This window comes from Leucoraja erinacea, chromosome 13, assembly GCF_028641065.1.
Source record: "Leucoraja erinacea ecotype New England chromosome 13, Leri_hhj_1, whole genome shotgun sequence".
Taxonomy (NCBI): Eukaryota; Metazoa; Chordata; class Chondrichthyes; order Rajiformes; family Rajidae; genus Leucoraja; species Leucoraja erinaceus.
Window position 1 is genome coordinate 44,374,454 of NC_073389.1, and position 23,992 is coordinate 44,398,445.

At 44.8% G+C, this 23,992-nt stretch overlaps 1 long non-coding RNA gene across 1 annotated transcript in view; it reads left to right on the plus strand.

Annotated features, from left to right (window-relative positions):
• Positions 1–750: 750 nt before the first annotated feature.
• LOC129702975 (uncharacterized) overlaps positions 751–23,992 on the plus strand; it is a 34,566-nt gene continuing 11,324 nt past the window's right edge. Inside the window, exon 1 of the long non-coding RNA XR_008724483.1 lies at positions 751–1,141. This is a non-coding gene — a long non-coding RNA (uncharacterized LOC129702975). The remainder of the gene's footprint in view (positions 1,142–23,992) is intronic.

Consider the following 23,992-nt stretch of genomic DNA (forward strand, 5'->3'; position numbering starts at 1 on the left):
GGCTCTAGTGAGACCACACCTGGAATATTGTGTGCAGTTTTGGTCCCCTAATTTGAGGAAGGCCATTCTTGCTATTGAGGGAGTGCAGCGTAGGTTTACAAGGTTAATTCCTGGAATGGCGGGACTGTCATAGGCTGAGAGAATGGAGCGGCTGGGCTTGTATACTCTGGAGTTTAGAAGGGTGAGAGGGGATCTTATTGAAACATATAAGACAATTAAGGGTTTGGACACGCTAGAGGCAGGAAATGTTCCCGATGTTGGGAGAATCCAGAACCAGGGGCCACAGTTTAAGAATAAGGGGTAAGCCATTTAGAACGGAGATGAGGAAACACTTTTTCACACAGAGAGTTGTGAGTCTTTGGAATTCTCTGCCTCAGAGGGGGGTGGAGGCTGGTTCCCTGGATGCTTTCAAAAGAGAGCTTGATACGGCTCTTAAAGATAGTGGAGTCAGTGGATATGGGGAGAAGGCATGAACGGGGTACTGATTGGGGATGATCAGTCATGATCACATTGATGGCTCAAAGGGCCGAATGGCCTACTCCTGCACTTATTGTCTATTGACTCTGAGTTACTTCAGGAACTATTGGAATCTTCCAGCTCCCAAAAGCTGAAAGGTTGGATACATGGCTTGAAGTAAAGATGAAAGTGAGACTGGAACGGTAAAGCCAACAATAAGACGTTGGTCCATTCTTAAGTTCAAAACATGGAAAATCCCAATATATACCATCATCTTGGAGAATAAAAGAGTTAATTATTCATGTGGAAATGTTGGTGCTACTCAGCTCTTAATTGTCTATCCCTTGTGACGATGTAGCAAAGTAAACAGGAAATACACTGCATGATTTATTATTAAGGAGTAGTGGGAATGCTGTGTTAAATACTCGTCATGCCATAGCTTTGCGATTGTGACTGGAAGGTCATAGTCTTATCTGAAGTAAAGAATTCATCCAGCTCTACAAATGACAAAACATATTCAATCTGGTTAGCTCATATTATGTTTTAAAAACACATGATCTGTCATTTCTTTTGCAAAGCTGAATACTAACCGATGCCTGAAGTGCCAAGTCATTGAAAGTTGTGAGCCAAGTGCTGGAAAATGGGATGAGCCGAGATGTGGATATTGGCAGCCAGCAAGGACAAGGTGATGTTAAAGGTCCTGTTTCTGTGCTGCCTGACTTTCACTCTATGCTATTGACATTAACAGAATAATATTTAACAAGTGCCTCATCAAAAAATATAAAAGAACGTACTACACCATTTAGGGCGGCACGGTGGCGTAGCGGTGGAGTTGCAGCCTATGGCGCCTTGGGCCCCGGTTCGATCCTGACTACGGGGGTGCTAACTGTACGGAGTTTGTATGTTCTCCCCGCCTTGTGTAGCTTTTCTCCAGGAGCTTTGGTTTCCTCCCACGCTCCAAAAACGTACAGGTGAACATGTTAATTGGCTTGGTAAAATTGTCCCTGGTATTTGTAAGATAGTGCTAGTGTGCGGGGATTGCTGGTCACTTGATGGGCCAAAGGGCCTGTTCCCGCATTGCACCTCTGAACTAAGCTAAACTAAACTAAATAACAATATTTAAAATACATTTGGACAGGTACATGGATAGGAAATGTTCAGAGGGATATGGATCAAACGCAGGCAGATGGGACTAGTGTAGATGGGGTATCTTGGAGGGCATAGGCAGGTTGGGCCTAAGGGCTTGTATCCATGCCGTATGACTATGTATAGTTTTACCTGTCATTCTATCACAGATGTTAGCTTGTTTATCTTAAAAAATAAAAATAAATTTAATTTATAAATGTCTTTGTTAAGATAATAAGCATAGAAATGTCATATGAATGCGCCCAGATTTATATCTGATTGCAGTTCAAATTTCCAGTTTAACTAAAGAGGAATTTGATCCAGTTTTAGCGGCCAGCAGGGCAATGAAGTAGCTGGATCGTAAGTACAATATTTGTAAACGGAGGGCACTGGTGTTATTTACTAGTTTGATTTCCCATACCTGCTTGATGTTTCATCCCTTTACCCTGGTATGATTCTGACAAAGCTTTTAGACATTGGAGGTATAGCACTGAAACAGGCCCTTCGGCCCACCGAGTCTGTGCCGACCAGCAATCACCCCGTACACTAGCAGTATCCTACACACAAGGGACAATTTACAATTTTACCAAAGCCAATTAACCAACAAATCTGTACATCTTTGGTGTGTGGGAGGAAACTGGAGCACCCGAAGAAAACCCATGCGGTCACAGGAAGAACGTACAAACTCCGTAAAGACAGCACTTGTTGTCAGGATCAGACCTGGGTCTCTGAAGCTGTAAGGCAGCAACTCTACCGCTGCACCACTGTGCTGCCCTGCCGCCCAGTCTTCTGATAGTGTTGTAGCAAGAGAATCAAGGTACAGACCAGGGTGAACTGGGCAAGAAATTGTATCGGAAACAACTGCAGATGCTGGTTTAAATTGAAGGTAGACACAAAATGCTGGAGTACATTGTATATCTCCTTACCCAAAAGGATTTTGAAGTTTATAGTCTAAGAATTGTGCAGTGAGTGGAAATTAGAAAAGGTGAATTCAGACCAAAATCAACCACAGAACGAGAAAGGAACAGTGGATTAATAAAAGCCAAAAGCAAAAATTAAAACGTTTAAATAATAGTCATTCTTAAAATCGCCAAAGTTGACACTTGAAGAAATTGAAGTGTACACATAAAATAATCAATTTATAGTAGTCCTGAGGTTGTACACAGCCATAGATTCATGCAGCACAGAAACAGGCCCTTCGGCCCAACTCATCCATGCTGCCCACAATTCCCCTCCTACTCTTGTCCCATTTGCCGCAATTTGGCAACAATTAACATGTCAGGTAGCCTATATCCTCGTGACTCAGGTTTGCGTGACCTAACAGTAGAATGGGACAAATCAGACAACACATCCTGGACATTCATCGCCAAACTCTCATCTGACCACCACGAGCTGCAGAAATATATTTGAATGCATTAACATTTCACCATCAAATTCCGGCCTGTTAGATAAGAGAAGGTTTGGAGAGGAAAAGTATGGGAGTTTAAATTCTGTTCAAGATGCTTTGTCTCTTTGAAAAACAAAATATGGGAACATTTATTTCCCGTTTCAAAAATGCCAAATATTTATCCCCTGGAAACCTCGTAGATTTATCATCCTCCTCTTCGATTGTCCAGTTATGTCAGTCACTGGATGAACTCCAGTCCCTGCCGCAAGGTCTCGCCACAGCCAAGTCCATGTAAGATAAGATGTAACGAATCCCCTGATGACGTGCCGCTTCATACATGTCCAAAACATCATAAAATTTCTCCCTTTGGGCAGAAGGGACTATTGGCCTTGAAGCACACTTGTGCTGCAATCATTTTCCTGGCACGAAACAGGCACATAAATAGTCCCATGTGGCGGGCAGTCCATGCACAAATACTTTTTAAAAAGCTGGTTTTAAATTTCCTTTGATTCAATGTGTACTTCTTCAGAGGGACTGAAAAAAAGATGGACTTTTGGGCCATCAGGGTAATCGAGAGTTTGCTGGATAACGCAGGGATGTAAGCCATGATCTTCTTGAATGGCAATACGGGCTCAAGGGGCCGGCTCTTAACGATTTCCCATCATCTCAAACGTACGAGAGATATTTTGGTGAACTAAAGCACAAATGAAGCATGAAGTTATTCTACAAATATGGCCATCCAAGTTTGTTTTCTCTGCTCAAATGAAAGAAAAAGCCAATAGCTATTGTATATGTTTGAAGATTGTAACAATGCAACAAAAAGATTGCCTTGCTGTCCAATAATGCAATACTCTCTATGATTCGTAGGTTCCTCTTCTGCTCCAATAATATACATGTTTGACAGTTCTAAGCTTGGGAGGGGATTCTTTCAGAAGAAGGCAGGAAAATAAAGTAACACAAAACCAGAATAGTAAACAGGTGCCAAAACATTTAATTTTGTTATTGATTTGCATTTCCAAAATCCGATGGAAGTAGTGTGCAGTAACACATATAGATTAATTTTGTTTAATGTAGAGATACAGCATGGAAATAGGCTCTGTGACCCACCGTGTCCCTGCCGACCAGCGATCCCTGCACATCAACACTATTCCACACACACTAGGGACAATTTACAATTTTACCAAGTAAATTAGCCTACAAACCTTTGGAGCTTGGGAGGAATTTGAAACTGGGGAAAACCCACGCAGGTCACGGGGAGAATGCGAAAACTTCATACAGACAAGCACCTGCAGTCAGGATCGAATCTGGGTCTCTGGCGCTGCGCCAATATGCTGTCCCATAGTTGTATGTCACAACTGGATGAGAGCTAACTTCTAAAACAGAGTAAATAACTTCACCTGGTGGTGCAACCTACTTCCCAGGTTTAGTTTAGTTTAGGTTTGTTTATTATTGTCACATATACCGAGATACAGTGAAAAGCTTTTGCTTGCATGCTTTCCAGTAAAAAAAGACAAGGAATAAGTGACGTTTCCATTCAGAACCCTTCCTCAGACTGAAACATCACATAATCCTTTTCCCCAGAGACGCTGCCTCACCCGCTGAGTTACTCCAGCATTTTGTCTTTATCTTCAGTATAAACCAGCATCTGCAGTTCCTTCCTACACAAAAAAAGAAGACAATAAATGAATACAATCAAGTTATAATAAAGAGTACAACATTAAGTGTAAAGATATAACATTGTTGTCGGTGGGTTCTCTTCCTCCCATTTTGTTAATACTTTGGATAATTATTTATACTTTCAATTATTAGTAATTTGGCCCAGATTATTTATCATCAATAAACAAACTATGTTGAATTTATATGACAATCTTAACATGTCCACATTATTCAAAATGCTCCACAGGGTTTTTATCGAAAATGTGTGAGTCACAGATGACCAAAGGCCTGGTCAATGAGATGGACATTAATGACCAATTTTAAAGGAAGTGAAAGTTGTAGAGAACAAGATTTAGCAAGGGGATTGTAGCTTAAGACCACAACCAAGATTGTGAAGTTTTAAGTGTTAAATATGAGGTTAAAGGAAATGGGGACTCACAAGAGGCCAGAATCAGAGGATTGCAGATGCCCTGCAGGTTTGCATGATTGAAAATGACAGGAAGGATAAGGACATGGAGTAATCTGAAAGAAAGAATAAAAATCGAACTTGTTTCCCATTTTCACTTTTTAGTTTAGTTTAGTTTACTTTAGTTTAGCGTGGAAACAGTTGTTCAAGAAGGAACTGCAGATGCTGGAAAATCGAAGGTAGACAAAATGCTAGAGAAACTCAGCGGGTGAGGCAGCATCTATGGAGCGAAGGAAATAGGCAATGTTTCGGGCCGAAACCCTTCTTCAGAATCGTTGCCTATTTCCTTCGCTCCATAGATGCTGCCACACCCGCTGAATTTCTCCAGCACTTTTATCTACCTAGCGCGGAAACAGGCCATTTGGCCCACCAAGCCCGCGATAACCAGCGATCCCCATCCACTAGCACTATCTTACATGCTAGGGACAATTTATAATTTTTACTGAAGCCAATTAACCTGTAAATCTTTGGAGTGTGGGAGGAAACCGGAGCAGCTGGAGAAAAACCATGCAGTCATGGGGAGAACGTAAAAACGTCTTACAGACAGCACCCTTAGTCTGGATTGAACCCGGCTCTCTGGCGCTGTAAAGCAGCAACTCTACCGCTGTAACACCTTACGCCCACTTGATATTGGTATTTGATACTGGAGGTATTAAAGGAAGTGTGTGTTTGTCTTTATCAGCCTGTCTGTAAGTGAAGAGACAACGACTTCCGCCCAGTTGCACTTACCCCCATCATCACCAAGTGCTTCGAGAGGCTGGTCCTGGCACACCTCAAAAGCTGCCTACCCCCCACACTGGATCCCTATCAGTTTGCCTACCGCAAGAACAGGAGTACGGAGGATGCCATCTCAACAGCACTTCACTCCGCCCTCTCCCACCTTGACAACAGAGACACTTATGTAAGAATGCTGTTCATCGATTACAGCTCAGCATTCAACACCATTATTCCATCAAAACTGATCACCAAACTCGGTAACCTGGGCATCGACCCCTCCCTCTGCAACTGGATACTGGACTTTCTAACCAACAGACCCCAGTCTGTGAGGTTAGACAAGCACACCTCTTCAACCCTCACCCTGAACACCTGAGCGTTCCTCAGGGCTGTGTGCTGAGCCCCCTCCTCTACTCCCTCTTCACCTATGACTGCACACCTGTACATGGTACTAACACCATCATCAAGTATGCAGATGATACAACGGTGATTGGCCTCATCAGCAACAACGATGAGCTGGCCCACAGGGAGGAGATCCAGCACTTAGCAGCATGGTGCGCTGACAACAACCTGGCCCTTAACTCCAAGAAGACCAAGGAGCTCATTGTAGACTTCAGGAAGTCCAGAGGCGGCATGCACACCCCCATCCACATTAACGGGACGGAGGTGGAACGTGTTTCTAGCTTCAGGTTCCTGGGAGTCAACATCTCCGATGACCTCTCTTGGACCCACAATACCTCTACTCTGATCAAGAAGGCTCATCAGCGTCTCTTCTTCCTGAGGAGACTGAAGAAGGTCCATCTGTCTCCTCAGATCCTGGTGAACTTCTACCGCTGCACCATCGAGAGCACCCTTACCAACTGCATCACAGTATGGTATGGCAACTGCTCTGTCGCCGACCGGAAGGCATTGCAGAGGGTGGTGAAAATTGCCCAACGCATCACCGGTTCCACGCTCCCCTCCATTGAGTCTGTCCAAAGCAAGCGCTGTCTGCGGAGGGCGCTCAGCATCGCCAAGGACTGCTCTCACCCCAACCATGGACTGTTTACCCTCCTACCATCCGGGAGGCGCTACAGGTCTCTCCGTTGCCGAACCAGCAGGTCGAGGAACAGCTTCTTTCCGGCGGCTGTCACTCTACTAAACAACGTACCTCGGTGACTGCCAATCAGCCCCCCCCCCCCCCCCCAGGACAATTATTTATTTTTTTTTTATTCAAACCGTTTGCTATGTCACTCTTCAAGGGAGATGCTAAATGCATTTTGTTGTCTCTGTACTGTACACTGACAATGACAATTAAAATTGAATCTGAATCTGAATCTGACCCCAAGTCATGTGTGCTATTAGTTATTGTTGCTGATTTGTCTTCAATGACATTTTTCATTGTCCTGTGCAGTTAACAAATGTGTCAGAGAATCCCTACTGAATACACAAACTTGACTGAGAGTAACTGATTTACCATAGAATATATCACAAGCAAACCCTTAACCATCCAGACATGTTGACCTCCTCCTAGTCAGTTTTAACCATGACTCTATAGTACTAGATTGAAATCCCTTCCCAGAGCCTTTGGCACGTGATGCTAGGCTTAAGCTAAGTAATATATTGTTATGGGTGCTGTCTTTAGGATGAACTATGAAAGTGCTTGTGTCCACAGCTGCACGTTAGAGATATTATGTTGTAATTTGAGGAAGTGTTTCCTCAATGTCTTGGACACTCACAAATCGTTGGACTCTCAATTCATCGCTGCCTGTAGGAACTTGCTGCATGCAAATCATTTTGCCACGTTTCCCCACATTACAACACTTTGAACCATACTTGCTTGACTGGAAAGTACGTGAAGACATTCTGGCCTGCTTACATCAATGTCAGCAAGGAATATGGTGACAAACGGCCTCAGCTGTTGGGCCAGCATTCATCGGTCCAAACATATGAGTTCAAATCCCACCAGGGCAGCTGGAGAATGCACATTCAGACAAAGAAATAAATTTGGAATGAATAGAAAATAACTGTGAAGCAATCGGATTGTTGCAAAATCCATCTGTGTTCACTGAAGCTCTTTCGGGGATGATATCTGATATCCAGTCTAGCCTGACTGCCAAGCTCATTGCAATGCTTTAAATTGTGTTTTAAATGGCTTGCTTGGCATTCCAGGGGCAATTGGGGATTCACCAATGATGTCCACAAGCAGTGAGGCGGCATCGTGGCACAGCGGTAGAGTTGTTGCCTCACAGCACCAGAGACCCAGGTTCGATCCTGACTACGGATGCTCTCTGTACGAAGTTTGTACATTCTCCCCGTGACCTCATGGGTTTTCCCTGGAAATTCTGGTTTCCTCCCACATTCCAAAGACGTGCAGATTTGTAGGTTAATTAGCTTCTGGAAATTGTAAATTGTTCCTAGTGTGTAGGATAGTGCTAGTGTATCGGGTGAGTGTACGTCATCATGGACTCGGCAGGCCAAAGGGCCTGTTTCCATGCTGTATCGCTAAAGTCTAAAAGGCGATCACTGGTCAGCGTGGACTCGGTGGCCAAAGGGCCTGTTTGCATGCTGTATCTGTAACCTAAACTAAATTAAACTAAACTAAACTAAACTAAACTGAACTGAACTAAACTAAACTAAACTAAATAAAACAAAACTAAACTAAACATTAAAAGGGAAACCATTTCTATGCTAAAGGTTCTGGATGTTTTATTGCCCACCTAGCATTTAAGTCGTTTTTAACATCCTATACTATTTCCTGGTTGCAATAAGCATAGAAACATAGAAAATAGGTGCAGGAGGAGGCCATTTGGCCCTTTGAGCCAGCACCGCCATTCATTGTGTTCATGGCTGATCATCCACAATCAGTAACCCGTACCTACCTTCTCCCCATATCCCTTGATTCAGCGAGCCCCTAGAGCTCTATCTAACTGCCTTTTAAATTCATCCAGTGAATTGGCCCCTACTGCCTTCTGTGGCAGATAATTCCACAAATTCACAACTCCCTGGGTAAAAACATTTTTTCTCATCTCAGTTTTAAATGGCCTCCCTTTTATTCTTAGACGGTGCCCCCAGGTTCTGGACTCCCCCCAACTTGGGAACATTTTTCCTGCATCTAACTTTTAAAATGTTATATGTTTCTATAAGATTCTCTTTCATCCTTCTAAATTCCAGTGAATACAAACCCAGTCCTTCCAATCTTTCAAGGATAGTCTGAAGCAAATCAGAGGTAGAGAGTAGTTCAGCACTGCTCTCTGGTTGTGGTAGGATGATTCAGTGGCCTGATAACAGCTGGGAAGAAACTCCATGAATTTGGTGGTGTGCATTTTCACACTTCTATTCCTTTTGCCTGATGGGAGTGGGGAGAAGGGGGAGTGGCCAGGGTTCGACTTTGTCCTTGTTTACGCTGCTGGCCTTGCCGAAGCAGCGTGAGTTATCAATAGAAAGGAGGTTGGTTTGTGTGATGGCCTGGGCTGAGCAAAAGTAACCTCTCAACCGTAAGCAGTGTATGAATTGTCTACATGTTTGAGTTGTGTACAAAAATCATTCTGGTGTGTGATGCACATTTCCAAAAGGATGTGGGCAAGGAGATTATGGAAGCTTTTGTCCAGAACCACATGGCAGATTTTGAGATTTTTTAATATGTGACATTTTTCTTGAAACCGGTGCAAGGTGGTTATGGAACACTGAACAAAGGAAGCGATTATATTTTGGAGTTCATTCAGCTAGGATTAATATATATACGTTAACAGTACTGCTGAAGATGCATTTCACACACTTCAGATTGAGTTTATCCACATAGTATGGATCAAAGCTATATGCCTGCATTAATAAACGAATTGCTGAATAGAGTCCATGACTATACCTAACATGGTTCTCCCAGTACGAATCCAGGCTATTTATTGTTAGTCATTCCACCAAACTAGATTTATTTTGCCCTGTGGCTGGCAGTGATCAAGTAAAATATTTACACAGTTATCGCTGGTGAAAGGCGAAAATCATATTTTCCAAATGAACGCACAGAGTTAAGGAGAATGGAGGGAATATGAATTATGTGCAGGCAGATAGGAGTTGATATTGGCATCATGTTCTGCAAAGATGCTGTGGGCAGAAGGGCCTGTTGCTGTGCTATACTGTTTAGTTTAGTTTAATTTAGTGCCTTCTCTCCATGACCCCTGACACCTGCACAGTGGCGCAGCGGTAGAGTTGTTGCCTTACAGCGCTTGCAGCGCCGGAGACCCGGGTTCGATCCCGACTACGAGTGCTGTCCGTATGGAGTCTGTACGTTCTCCACGTGACCACATGAGTTTTCTCCGAGATCTTCAATTTCCACCCACATTCCAAAGACGTACAGGAATGTAGGTAAATTGGCTTGACATAAGTGTAAATTGTCCCTAGTGTGTGTACGATAGTGTTAATGTGCAGGGATTGCTGGTCAGTGCAGACTCAATGGGCCGAAGGGCCTGTTTCCGCACTGTACCTCTAAACCAGTGGTCGACAACATACGGCCCATGGGCCAGATCCGGCCCATAACCCGAAATCATCCGGCCCGCAGACGTATTTTTTTCAATTTGTTTTCGCAACCGGGTAACTGCAGCCAGTCCCGGGTACGCAAGCTGATCTGAGAAATGCAGCCAGTCCCAGGGACACTATGGCGATAGATGTGGCCCACCATCCGCTCACAGACTTGGGTCCTGGCCCCTATGCTGAACAAGGTTGCTGACCCCTGCTCTAAAGTAAACTAAACTAAACTAAACTAAACTAAACTAAACTAAACTAAACTAAACTAGAGATACAACATGGAAAAGAGCCTTCGGCCCATCCAGTCCATGTTTTCCAGCAATCACCCATACACTTGTTTTATCCTCCACACTAGGGATTGTTTACAGAAGCCAATTAACCTACAAACCTGCACAATTTTGGAATGTGGGAAAAAACCAGAGCACCCGGAGAAAACCCAGGGGGTAATAGGGAGAAGATACAAACTCTGTCTCGACAGCACCCGTGGTCAGGATCGAACCCGATCGATCATGGGCTGCTGTTGCTTTGGCGCTCAGACAAGTGATACTCTTAGAAGGTTAAATTTAGTTTTAGTTTAGTTTAGGCCCTTTGGCCCACTGAGTCCATGCTGACCAGTGATCCCCGCACACTAACACTATCCTACACACACTTGGGACAATTTACAATTATACCAAGCCAATTAACCTACAAGCCTGTACGTCATTGGAGTGCGGAAAGAAACTGGAGATCCCGGAGAAACGCCACGGAAATCATGGGGAGAATGTACAAATGCCGTACTGACAAGCACCCAAATAGTCAGGATCGACCCCGGGTCCCTGGAGCTGTAAGGCAGCAACTTCACTGCTGCGCCATCGTGCTGCCCCAGTTACAGTCATAACACTCGCTTAGAGCAAAAACCATGCAGGGATTTAAAAACATGTGCAAGAAAAGAACACTAAGTTAGCTTCTTGCCTCGAGGCACACTCCTTTGGTTTAATTCTCAACTGAATCTTCAAATGAATTCTTAATTTACATCAGCATCCAGATGGTGGACAATATGAGGAAGGAATTGGCAGGCCCTGAATTGAGACCATTTCAAGGCACACGAGTGCATATCTTTTTCAGACAGATTATATAGATTGCTTGCGAGCGTTTTCAAAACAGGAAGGAAAGCGGTGGTGCTGAAGGAGAGATAGGCACATCCCTGGGAACCCTCTTATCAAACCATCTCTGCGACCGAGACTTCTGCACTCACACAGCTCCTTGTGTTTCCTGACCTCTAATCCAATTTCTCAGAAGAGAGAAAGTCAAGGTGGTTAGCTCATAAGTTCATAAGTTCATAAGTGGTCGGAGCAGAATTAGGCCATTCGGCCCATCGAACCTACTCCGCCATTCAATCATGGCTGATCTATCTTTCCTTCTTAACCCCATTCTCCTGCCCTCTCCCCATTACCCCTGACACCCCGTACTAATCAGAGGGCAAGTCATTAAAAAGAAACAGAAGTGACAGTGGAGATAAATAGTTAATGGGAATCATCAAAGGAATTTTGAATGACGAGGGAAGAAGTATTTCTTCAAGAAAAAAATATATCACTTAAGCAATGCATTCTGGAATGAAAAATAATCCATGCATTTTTTTGAAATGAATAAATTTTCTGCATTTGCCCAGACGTGATGGTGTGGCAGCAGTACGAATCATGTTTTAAAAATGTTTAGAAGGATTTAACCTTTAAGTAATATACTGTTGGAAGATCAGAGATTTTCCTGTCCTTCCATACTTCTAGTTTCCCTCTCCCCTGATTCGCAGTCTAAAGAAGGGCACTTGACTCGAAACGTCACCTATTTCATTTCTCAGGAGATGCTGCCTGACCCGCGGAGTAACTCTAGCATTTTGTGTTTATCTTCGGTGTAAACCAGCATCTGTAGCTCCTTCCTACGCACTTCACTATTTGGTGTCAGTTACAAAATAGTTATTTTGTTTTTCCCATCCTGCAGAAAGGCTGAGATCTTCTTGCGGATAAAGTTGCTTTGCCTCTCAGTTGACTGTGGGACACCACAGCTTAAAATAACTTTATCTACTGTTATGGTGTGTAACAGACCTGTCATGTCTTGCCACATCTGGAGTAGGATTCATTCCATGTTTAAAAACGCAGCCTTTTTTGAAGTGCCTTTTTCCTTGTAGTTACCAAGAAATGATTTCTGCTGTGAGCAGGAGGACTACTTTAGTTTAGATGGGAGATACATTGCAAAAACAGCCCCTTCGGACCACCGAGTCCACGCCGACCAGCGATCCCTGCACACTTGCACTATCCTACACACCCTAGGAACAATTTACAATTAACCTACAAACTTGTACGTCTTTGGAGTGTGGGATGATACTGGAGATCCCAAAGAAAACCTACGCAGGTCTCGAGGAGAGCGTACAAACTCTGCACAGACAGGAACAGTAGTCAGGATCGAACCTGGGTCTCTGGTTCTGTAATGCCCCTGTCCCACTTAAGAAACCTGAACGGAAACCTCTGGAGACTTTGCGCCCCACCCAAGGTTTCCGTGCGGTTCCCGGAGGTTTTTGGCAGTCTCCCTACCTGCTTCCACTACCTGCAACTTCCGGCAACCACCTGCAACCTCCGGGAACCGCACGGTAACATTGGGTGGGGCGCAAAGTCTCCAGAGGTTTCCGTTCAGGTTTCCTTAGGAAACCTGAACGGAAACCTCTGGAGACTTTGCTGCCGGAGGTTGCCGGAGGTTGCAGGTAGTGGAAGCAGGTAGGGAGACTGACAAAAACCTCCGGAAACTGCATGGAAACCTTGGGTGGACGCAATGTCTCCAGAGGTTTCCGTTCAGGTTTCCTAAGTGGGACAGGGGCATAAGGCAGCAACTCTACTGCTGCGCCACAGTTCCGCGCCTAGTTCCCTAATGCCATGTACCAGGGATACATGCTGATGATAAAAATTGGAGAAACAAACAACTGCAGATACTGATTTAGACCAAAGATAGACACAAAGTGGGTGCTGATTCGGGTCAGGACCCCTCTTCAGACCCGACCCAAAACATTCACCCATCCTTTTTCACTAGTGATGTTGTCTGACCCGTTGTGTTACTCCAGCACAATATGAACAAAACGTGGAGAGTGTGTACTGTCTTTTGGGTGCGAATGTTTGCATATTTCAATTCTTAGCTCTGAGAGAGTTCATAAATATACTCGCAGTCAGTTAGTAGATTTTAGTAGAACATGTTTGATATTTCTGTCAAAAAAAGACACAAAGTGCTGGAGTAACTCAGCAGGTCAGGCAGCATCTCTGGAGAATATGGAGAGGTGATGTTTTCCGGCCAAGACCCTTCTTCAGACTGAAGTTTGTTTCAACATTTTGATATTTCTCTCAGGTGCTCATTTGCACTGGTGCAGAAAAAAATCACAAGAATATTACCAGAATGTTGCCAGGACTGGAAGGTCTGAACTATAGGGAGAGGTTGAGTAGGCTGGGACTGCAGGAGGATGAGAATTGATCTTATAGAGGTGTAAAAACATGTTGGCCGGTGTGGGCAAGTTGGGCCAAAGGGCCTGTTTCCACACTGTACCACTATGATTCTTATGACTCTATGACTTGAGGGCATGAGTTGGAAGGAGTGCTGGTTAGGTGGGACATTTTTCCATGGAGTGTTGACGTCGGAGGAGCGCATTAATGGAAATATATAACTTCATAAGGGATGTAAATAAGGTGGATAGTGACAATCTTTATCCCATTGTAGGGGAGTCCAAAATGAGAGTGCGTAGATTTAAAGTGCGAATGGAAGGTTTTAAATAGGACCTGAGGGGCAACTATTTCATACAGAGGATGTTGCTGAGGATGCAACGAGCTGCCTGAAGAAGTTATAGAGGCAAGTACAAATTATAAACATTTAAAGACATTGCAACAGTTACATGGATGAAAATAGTTTGAAGGGATATGGGCCTAACCCAGGTAAATGGGACTTGCTCAGGCAGAATCTTAGTCGGCATGGTTGTATTGGGCCGATAGGCCCGTTTCCATGACTGTATGTCTCTAAGACTCCTAACAAATAATCTGTTAGTAGCTTTTAATGGTGCAGCAAAGGCGATGGGGCATCTTTTAAGGGAACGTTGACTGAGAAACTTGGAGCAATTTTAACCTATGCTGCCATTCGGGAAACCTGATGGGATGAAATCAGGTGTCCGTTTGACAGCCGATTCGATTTTATCCCTCATTAGACTCCGTTGATCCAATCCTTTCAGTTGAACCTTGCGGACATTTTTCTCAAAACTATCCCCTTTCATTTGAAGACAAGGTAAATATTAGATGATATATATTGGAGTCGACTACTTATTGGATTCCAGCGGGACTGAGTTGTCTTTACTGTGATCACATTAAGAATGCAAAACGCATGTCAGGATTAAAGGAAGGGCCACACAAGCTGAACAGACGTGAGTGAGTGATAAGACGAGCAAACTGCTTGTAACAAGACCAGTCGGGTGAGATCATCCATTAGTTTCAAGCAGTCTTTCATCTCAGCATCAAACCACACCTATAAATTGTCAAAGGCTTGCCAATCTGTGTTACTTTAAGAAATAGCCCCAACAATTAAATGGGATGGGGCAAGGAGAAAGCCTTTCCTTTCAGCAGTAACATCATTACTTTAGAATAGAATAGAATAGAATTTAACGCTTAGCAGATTAACAATTTGTCATAAAACATCCAAGTTTTTTTTTAGTCAGTTAAAAATATGCTGATCTTTGCAAAAAAAAAAAAAAATAGCAATGTACAAAGCAGGGGAGGGGAGAAGTTTTAATTCACTCTGGCAAGTGGAAAAATCAAGTGACTTTATTTCTACAAAGCCTCTCTCAGATGGAACCTTCATAACATAACTTGCTAATTGAGTTCCATGTAAGACAACAGACCGCTATCTCACCTTTAACAGCATTCTGAGTGAGACCCAGTCAACAAAACCAGTCTAGGAAGCGGTGGATAGTCCGAAGGAGAGACTCGACCCTAAATGTCGCCTATTCTTTCTCTCCACAGATGCTGCCTCACCCGCTGAGTTTCTCCAGCTCTTTTGTCTACCTAAGAAAGATTTACAGCATTCTTTGCAGAGCTGGATTGAAAAGGGATAGGAGCTAACAGAGCTAGATATAGTAGAGACATAGAGTCATACAGTGTGGAAACAGGCTCTTCGGCCCAACTTGCCTACACAGGCCAAGATGTCCCAGCGACACTAGTCCCACCTGCCTACATTTGGCACATGTCCCTCCAAACCTGTCCTATCCATGCACCTGTCTGTTTCTTAAACATTGCGATAGTTCCTGCCTCAACTACCTCCTCTGGCAGCTCGTTCCATACACGCACCACCCTTTGGATGATTCCTATTAGATTCCTAATAAATCTTTTCCCCTTCACCTTAAACCTATGACCTCTGGTCCTCGATTCCCCAACTATGGGCAAGAGACTCTGTGCATCTGCCTGATCTATTCCTCTCATGATTTTATACACCTCCATAAGATTACCTCCTCATCCTCCTGTGCTCCAAGGAATATAGACCGAGCCTACTCATGCAGAGATAAATTCAACCAGCCGGCAATGCCTGCGCTTGTGTTTAGTGCTGGTAGTGGAGACTCATTTCCCCCCTTTTTATAAGCTCCTATATAGCCACTAGATGGCTGATCATGGCTTTCATGATGCTTCTCACCGCATATTCTTTTGTCCAAATTAGTAACAAAAATATGTACTTGTGTGATCCGGAAGTGGCGGCGCTGGTGAACGGCTGGTCGCCTGCAGTCCGTTTGTCTTTACTTTTTTTGTGGGTTTTTTTCGTTTTGTCTAGTTAAGTTTTTGGTTTTTAGGTTGTGTTTATGTGGGGGGGGGGTTTGAAACGGGGCTTGCTGTCTCTCCCTTCGGGGGAATGCGACTTTTTTGTTGTATCCCCCTTCTCTGCCTCCGTCTGCGCTGAGGCCTAATGGCGGAGCTGGCGACCTCGAGACTCTGGAGGCAGAGCCAGTAGGGCCTGGCCTTGGGTCGTTCCCGTGAGTGCGGTCCGGCTCAGGGCTGGAACGGCGCTCCCATGAGGGGCAGTGACACTCCCGTGAGGGCGGCCTGGTGCAGTGACTCTCCCGTGAGGGGCTGTGGCGCTCCCGTTGGAGCGGCCCATCGCTCCCGTCGGAGCGGCCCAGCTCGAGGGTTGGCGCTCCCGTCGGAGCGGCCCAGCTCGAGGGAGGAACGGCACTCACGTGAGGGCGATCCGGCTCAGGGCTGGAACGGTGCCCGGGTGGCTGGGACAGCGTTCTGGCGGCTATAACCTGAGTCCTGGGTTCAGCCGCGGGCCAGCGGCTGTGTCCGCTGGACTGGAGGGCGGCAGCTTCGACCACCCCGGGCCGCGGTGTTTGAGCCGGCCCGTTTGCGGGGTTCGGTGAGCAGCGGGACTGGTTGTGCCATCGCCCGGTGGGGAATTGCCTCAGCGCAGAGGGAGAAGAGGAGGGAAGAGACTGCAGCCCTAAGATATTTGCCTCCACCACAGTGAGGAGGTGCTTGGAGGATACACTGTGGTGGATGTTAATTTGTGTTTATTGTTGTTTATTATTGTATTATTGTATGTATGACTGCAGGCACGAAATTTTGTTCAGACCATAAGGTCTGAATGACAATAAAGGAATTCAATTCAATTCAATTCAATTCAATGCTGACGTCTGTATTTTCCCCTAGAGGGACATTCCAATCAGCAGCGCAAGAAAACAGATTAAGCAGGTTTCTTCATGGGGCCTGTTGGGGATTTCCAAGGTGACTCAAACCACGAGGATATAAGGAACTGCAGATGCTGGTTTATTAAAAAAGTACACAAAGTGCTGAAACAACTCAGGCAGCATCTCTGGAGAACGTGGGTAGGATGAAAAGGATAGGAAGACTCCAACCACAACCCTGCACAGTGAGAGGATTAAACATAGAAACATAGGAAAAGAGAAAGTTGGTGCAGGAGTCGGCCATTCGGCCCTTCGAGCCAACTGATCATTCAAAACCTGTACCCTGGTCCTGTTTTTTCCCCATATCCCTTGATTCCTTTAGCCCTAAGAACTAAATCTAACTCTCTCTTGAAACCCTAAGAGTTAAATCTAACTCTCTCTTGAAACTCTCTCTATTAAAGAGTGGTGTGCACAGCTCTGATCATCCTCCTAAACCAAAGATGTGGAGGCACTGGTGAAGGTGCAAGGGATGATTTGAACCAGCACTAAGAGATCATATCCTTCAGTAAGGTTAAAACAAACTCCAGCTCTTTACAGCAAGAAACAGGCCCTTCAGCACAATGTGCCAAGCTTGCTATCATGTACCGAAGCGAATCCCAATTTCTAGCACATAACCTCTAGCCATCCATGCCACAATGTTTCATGATGCACACCAAAGTATTTAAAACCTCTGCAAGTACCTGTCTCCCCATCACACTCAGACAGTGTATTCAAGATTTTAACCACCACTTGGGTGAGAAAGTTCCTTTTCAAATCAATTTGAGGATTTGATTTTAGGAGCAAGGAGGTTCTACTACAGTTGTACAGGGCCCTGGTGAGACCACACCTGGAGTATTGTGTGCAATTTTGGTCTCCTAATATGAGGAAGGACATTATTGTTATTGAGGGAGTTCAGCGTAGGTTCACCAGATTAATTCCCGGGGTGGCGGGACTGATGTATGATGAAAGGAATGGGTTGACTGGACTTGTATTCGCTGGAATTTAGCATGAGAGGGGATCATATAGAAACATGTAAAATTCTTACAGGGTAGGTGCAGGAAAGATGTTCCCGATGTTGGGAGAGTCCAGAACCAGGGGTCACAGTATAAAAATAAGGGGTTTTAAATGGCTGATTCTTTATCTTGTAGCTATGTGTTCTGGTGTGTGCCTCACCCATGAGTGAAAGCATCTCAACCTCGACCATGTTAAGCCCCTTTGAATCTTGAGCATGAAAAAGAGTCCCGATGAAATATTATCAATCCAATTCCCTCCACAGATGTATCTAGCCCACGGGGTTCCCCCGTAGCAACCTCCCATTGAAGTCAACCACAGAATATCCTTCACCTTCTTGGAACTGGTGCAGAAGCTTTTGGTGAGTTTACATTATAAGGATTGGTTCGTTTGCCCAGATCGCCATTCCCTTGTTGAACAGGGGTAGTAATGCCTTCAATATCTTCAAGGTCGGTTGCAGGAGGTGCCCCCCCCCCCCACACCGGGACACAGATGGCCGGACGGGGAGAGGGACATCGCTTTGCGGGCCGATCGGTCAAAGGCGACGGAGGAAGGCCCTGCAGGAGCCAGGGGCTTAGCTAGTTCGGGAACTGCAACAATAGACCGAGTGCACGGGTGGAAATGGCAACCAAACATGGTATTGCCCACATGTGTGCATATGCAAAATGAATTTCATTGTGAATATGGGGCCAAAAGCTGGTAAGTGGGACTTGTGTAGATGGGACATGTTGGTCGCTGTGGGCAAGTTGGGCCGAAGGGCCTGTTTTCACACTGTATGACTCCATGACCACATGTGATGCCTCTTTCATCCCATATGCCATTCCCCAGAATACACACAGCATTGTCTGCAGGCTTCTGCTGAGAAAATGGCACAAGGTAGAGTTGTACTTAATTTTCACTGAGGTCATCAAATGAGTGCTGTCAGCTCACTGTCGTATGCAAAACCCTGCCCCGCCATCAATTACTTTTGCAGCATCTAATCATTGCCTTCTGACACAGAGCTTATTATCCTCTGGTAGCCGTCTGTGTCAAAAAAGTTTGTCAAAAACACACTCGCAGCCTGACTCAGTCGGAGTAAATCCTATCATTACCAACTTGAGATGGAAATATTTGATACAGTCAGAGAAAACAGGTGACTCATTGTTATACAATTCCACATGCCCCTGCAGGAATCAAATGCAATCATGCACATAATTATGTCTGTGGCATTGAGATGTCATTAGCGTACATTCGATTAGTTTACATTCGATGGACACAAAAAGCTGGAGCAACTCAGCGGAGCAGACAGCATCTCTGGGGAAAAGGAATGGGTGACGTTTCGGGTTGAGTCTGAAGAAGGGTCTCGACCCGAAAGGTCACCCATTCCTTCTCTCCAGAGATGCTGTATGTCCCGCTGAGTTACTCCAGCTTTTTGTGTCTATGATCCATCCTTTGTGTGCCTACCATTTGAAAAAGGGTTCATTTAGCCCTACTTCCCTGCCCTTTGCCCAATTAGTTCCAGTTTTAGCTTATTGTCACGTGTACCGAGGTACAGTGAAAAGCATTTGTTGCATGCTAAACCAGTCAGCGGAAAGACAATACATGATTACAATTGAGCCATTTGCAGTGCACAGATATGTGATAAGGGAATGACGTTTAGTGCAAGGTAAAGCCAGTAGACCGATCAAAGGCATTTCAAAGGGTCCCCGATGAGGTAGATAGTAGCTCAGGACTGCTCTCTAGTTGTGGTGGGTTTGTGCAGTTGCCTGATAACAGCTGGGAAGAAACCGTCCCTGCGAATCTGCGCATTTCTGCCAACAAATCCACCCCCATCATTTACGTTAATCACTACATTTTAGCATCAATACATTCGATTCTGCCTCTGAATTCCACTGGCAGCATCAAGCCACCTCAATTCTGAAGGCAATGAGGGAAATTAGAGTTCCCGTCACCGGGTTAATGTGGCAATTTGGTTGTGTTCATCATAACAGGGCTGCCACGGTGGTGCAGCGGTAGAGTTGCTGCCTTACAGTGCTTGCAGTGCCGGAGATTCGATCCCGACTAGGGGTGCTGTCGGTACTGAGTCTGTACTTTCTCCCTGTGACCGCGTGGGTTTTCTCCGAGATCTTCGGTTTCCTCCCACACTCCAAAGACGTACAGGTTTGAAGGTTAATTGGCTTTGTATAAGTGTAAATTGTCCCTAGTGTGTGTAGGATAGTGCTGGTGTGCGGGGATCACTGGTCAGTGTGGACTCGGTGGGCCGAAGGGCCTGTTTCCGTGCTGTATCTCTAAACTCAATTAAACTAAAACTAAACTAGTTGTGGTCCTGTTTCTAGACTGATAGCTTTGGTGTATTTGCCAAGGAATACTGAGAAAAGGGTGTCTGGTATGTCCTTGTCTACCGGCCGGAGGTTGAAGAGCAGCAGAAGAGGATGACAATAAGGGGGATAAAGACCTTTACACCAGCGATTCTCCCTCACTCTACCTCTCCACAAATTCCAGATCACACCGATCATGTTAGAAGGGTTTCTGCCAATGATGTGTTTGGGGACCAAGCGCAGGAAAGTGGAAATAGGGTAGATGGGACATTGTTGGCCGGTGTGGGCGAGTTGGGCCGAAAGGCCTATTTCCACACCATATTACTTTATGACTCTCTGTGTCATGCCAATTATTACACAAAGAGCAGCAGCCCTGGAGAAGGCAGGATTAGTTTCCTTGGGATGATGGAGGCAAAGTTGGAATCTGATAGAGGTCTAGGCAAAAAAGATAGAGAGAAGTGGATCTCCAGGTCAGTAGGATCAAGAACCACCGTACATAGCATGAAGTGATCCGGCAATACAAAACATAGGGGAGGGAAGAAATTAAATGCATTGCCAGTGGTACAAGTGGAGGAAGCTTCAGTCACAGTGAGAAGGGAGCTGGATAAGTGCTGGCATGGACAGTTTCACAAGGGAAAGGGAAACTGGGTGGGCACAGTGGCACAGCGGTAGAGTTGTTGCCGCACAGTTTCAGAGACGCAGGTTCAATCCTGACTCTCGGGGCTATCTGTACGGAGTTTGGACAATCTCCCAGTTTTCTCTGGGTGCTCCGGTTTCCTCCCACACACCAAAGACATACAGTTCGCAGGTTAATTGGCTTCGGAAAGGGTGCAGAAGAGTGCAGCATATGAGAACAGGGTGGCGTAGTGGTGTAGCTGGTAGAGTTACTGCTGCACAGCGCCAGAGACCTGGGTTCGATCCTGACCTTGGGCGCTGTCGGCGTGGAGCTTGCGCCTTCTCCCTGCGAAGGCTCCAGTTTCCTCCTATGTTCCTAAGACATGCGGGTTTGTAGGTTAATTGGCCTCTGTACATTCTCCCTAGTATGTAAGGAGCGGTTGCCGGAGAGAAAAAATGGGTGACGTTTCGGGTTGAGACCCTTCTTCAGATCTGAAACGTCACCCATTCCTTCTCTCTGGAGATACTTCCTGTCCGCTGAGTTACTCCAGCATTTTGTGTCTATCTTCAGTGAAAACCAGCATCTGCAGTTCCTTCCCACGCATCAGATCATTGTCAGTTTTAAATAATAATAATAATAATAATAAATAATAAATTTTATTTATGGGCGCTTTTCAAGAGTCTCAAGGACACCTTACAAAAATTTAGCAGGTAGAGGAAAAACACATAAGGGGAATGCACAATGTCCTTTCTTTAATATAGACCACTCGTAGTCATCAGATAGAGGAGATTCACACACCGTGAGTCTGGGATGGATTAGAAACCATATCTCCGAAGTCAAAAAAATGTAGGTTTAATAGTATCACCAACTTCCCCAGTCACAAACAACCCTTATCAGCAGAAACTGATATCTGCAATTCACCAGGTCTCAGATAATGCACGACTGACTTCAGACACTGTGACACCTTTTTTTTCTCTGATGTTCTGAAAATGTGTAATTCTGTCCTTTGGAGTGACTGAATGTGAGTAGCATGATTACACAGGCACCTATGTGCTAAAACAAAATTGCAAACTGATTTTCCAAACAAATCTTGCTTGTCAGATGTCTGTACAAAGTGATAGGGCAGGGGGCTGAAAGACTCCTATTCAAGGCCTATCAGCATTGCTATGTGAGGTGAGGTTGTTTAGTTTTGTTTAGTTTAGTTTAGAGATACAACGCAGAATCAGTCCTTCATCCCACCGAGTCCTTCGTCCCACTGAGTCCGTGCCAAACAGCGATCCCCGCGCACACACTATCCTACACATACTAGGGACAATTTATAATTATTCCAAGCTAATTAACCTACAAGCCAGTATGTCTTTGGAATTATTTTGGAATAATGGCATTGTTATTAGCATCATAGAAAGTTATGACTCATAGAGGCCATTTGACTTATCAAGTCCGTCCTGGCCAACTAGTCTTTAGATCTGGTTTCTTGGCTTGGTTCATAGGTGCTGCACAGTGGCACAGTGGTAGAGTTGCTGCCTTGCAGCACCAGAGACCCAGGTTCGATCCTGACCACGGATGTTGTCTGTATAGAGTTTGTACGTTCTCCCTGTGACCTGCATGGGCTTTCCCCGGGTGCTCCAGTTAGCTCCCACTCTCCAAAGACGTACACGTTTGTAGGTTAATTTTCTTCAGTAAAAATTATAAATTGTCCCTTGCTTGTAGTATAGTGCTAGTGTACGGGGGTCGCTGGTCGACCCGGACTCAATGGGCCGAAGGGCTTGTTTCCATCCACACTGTATCTCTAAACTAAACTAAACGCTATAGGTAATAGATCTTCAAGTTTTAATCCATTCGTTACTGCTGGATGGAATTAGAATTATTGGCAAATTTGACAGCCACATACTGATTAATTCGCAGCCTATCAGACCCATGTAGTACTAGCTACTTGAGCATTAACTAGCAACCAGAGCTAACAGAACCAGAACCAGGGGCCACGGTTTAAGAATAAGGAGTAAGCCATTTAGAACGGAGACGAGGAAACACTTTTTCTCACAGAAAGTGGTGAGTCTGTGGAATTCTCTGCCTCAGAGGGCGGTGGAGGCAGGTTCTCTGGATGCTTTCAAGAGAGAGCTAGATAGGGCTCTTAAAAATAGCGGAGTCAGGGGATATGGGGAAAAGGCAGGAACGAGGTACTGATTGGGGATGATCAGCCATGATCACATTGAATGGTTTGAAGGGCCAAATGGCCTACTCCTGCACCTATTGTCTATTGCCTATTGTCTACAACAGCTGCTGCTCAGATTGTTTCAGTCATCGATTTAATATTCCCTCTCTTCACTACGGTTTGCTCTAAGGGGAAGAATGTTTAGTTTCTCATTTCCTTCAGTGGGAGTAAACTTTCTCATAATATCACCCTTCCTGGCACTCAATATTTGCCATGATAATGCAGTTATCTATTTAATTTTGGACCACAGGATACAGTGCTCACGGAACTAACCAGCCGTCTCAGCAGTGAATGATTTAAGATGGTAGAATGTATTTTTGCATGATAAAATTGCACAACTAAACTCTGCTCTTCCAATTCATGTTGAGATGAATGATTTCCTCTGTACTAAATATAGCAAAATCACAAACATATTTATGAAGAATATATGCGTGGGTTACTTACTTGTAGCAGAGAGAGGTTTCCCCTTCATATTTTCAACTGTTAATATTCTGACTAAATTTGTCTTAGGCTGTTGTTTCTATTTGGGCAGTAATTGTAATACAGGTTTACCAATAACTAACCTGCTGCATCAATGGTTCAATAGTTTCATCGTCTTTATTGAGTTGACTTTATGCAGTTCAGTAAAAATGTTACTATACATAAACACAATCACACTGAAGTTCAAGAGTATGAATAGACGATAAGACTAATAGATTACTATTATAGGGTGGCACATTGGCGCAGTGGTCGAGTTGCTGCCTTACAGCACCAGAGACACAGGTTCGATCCTGACTGCGGGTGCTGTCTGTACGGGGTTTGTACGTTCTCCCCATGACCGCGTGGGTTTTCCCCGGGTGCTCGGGTTTC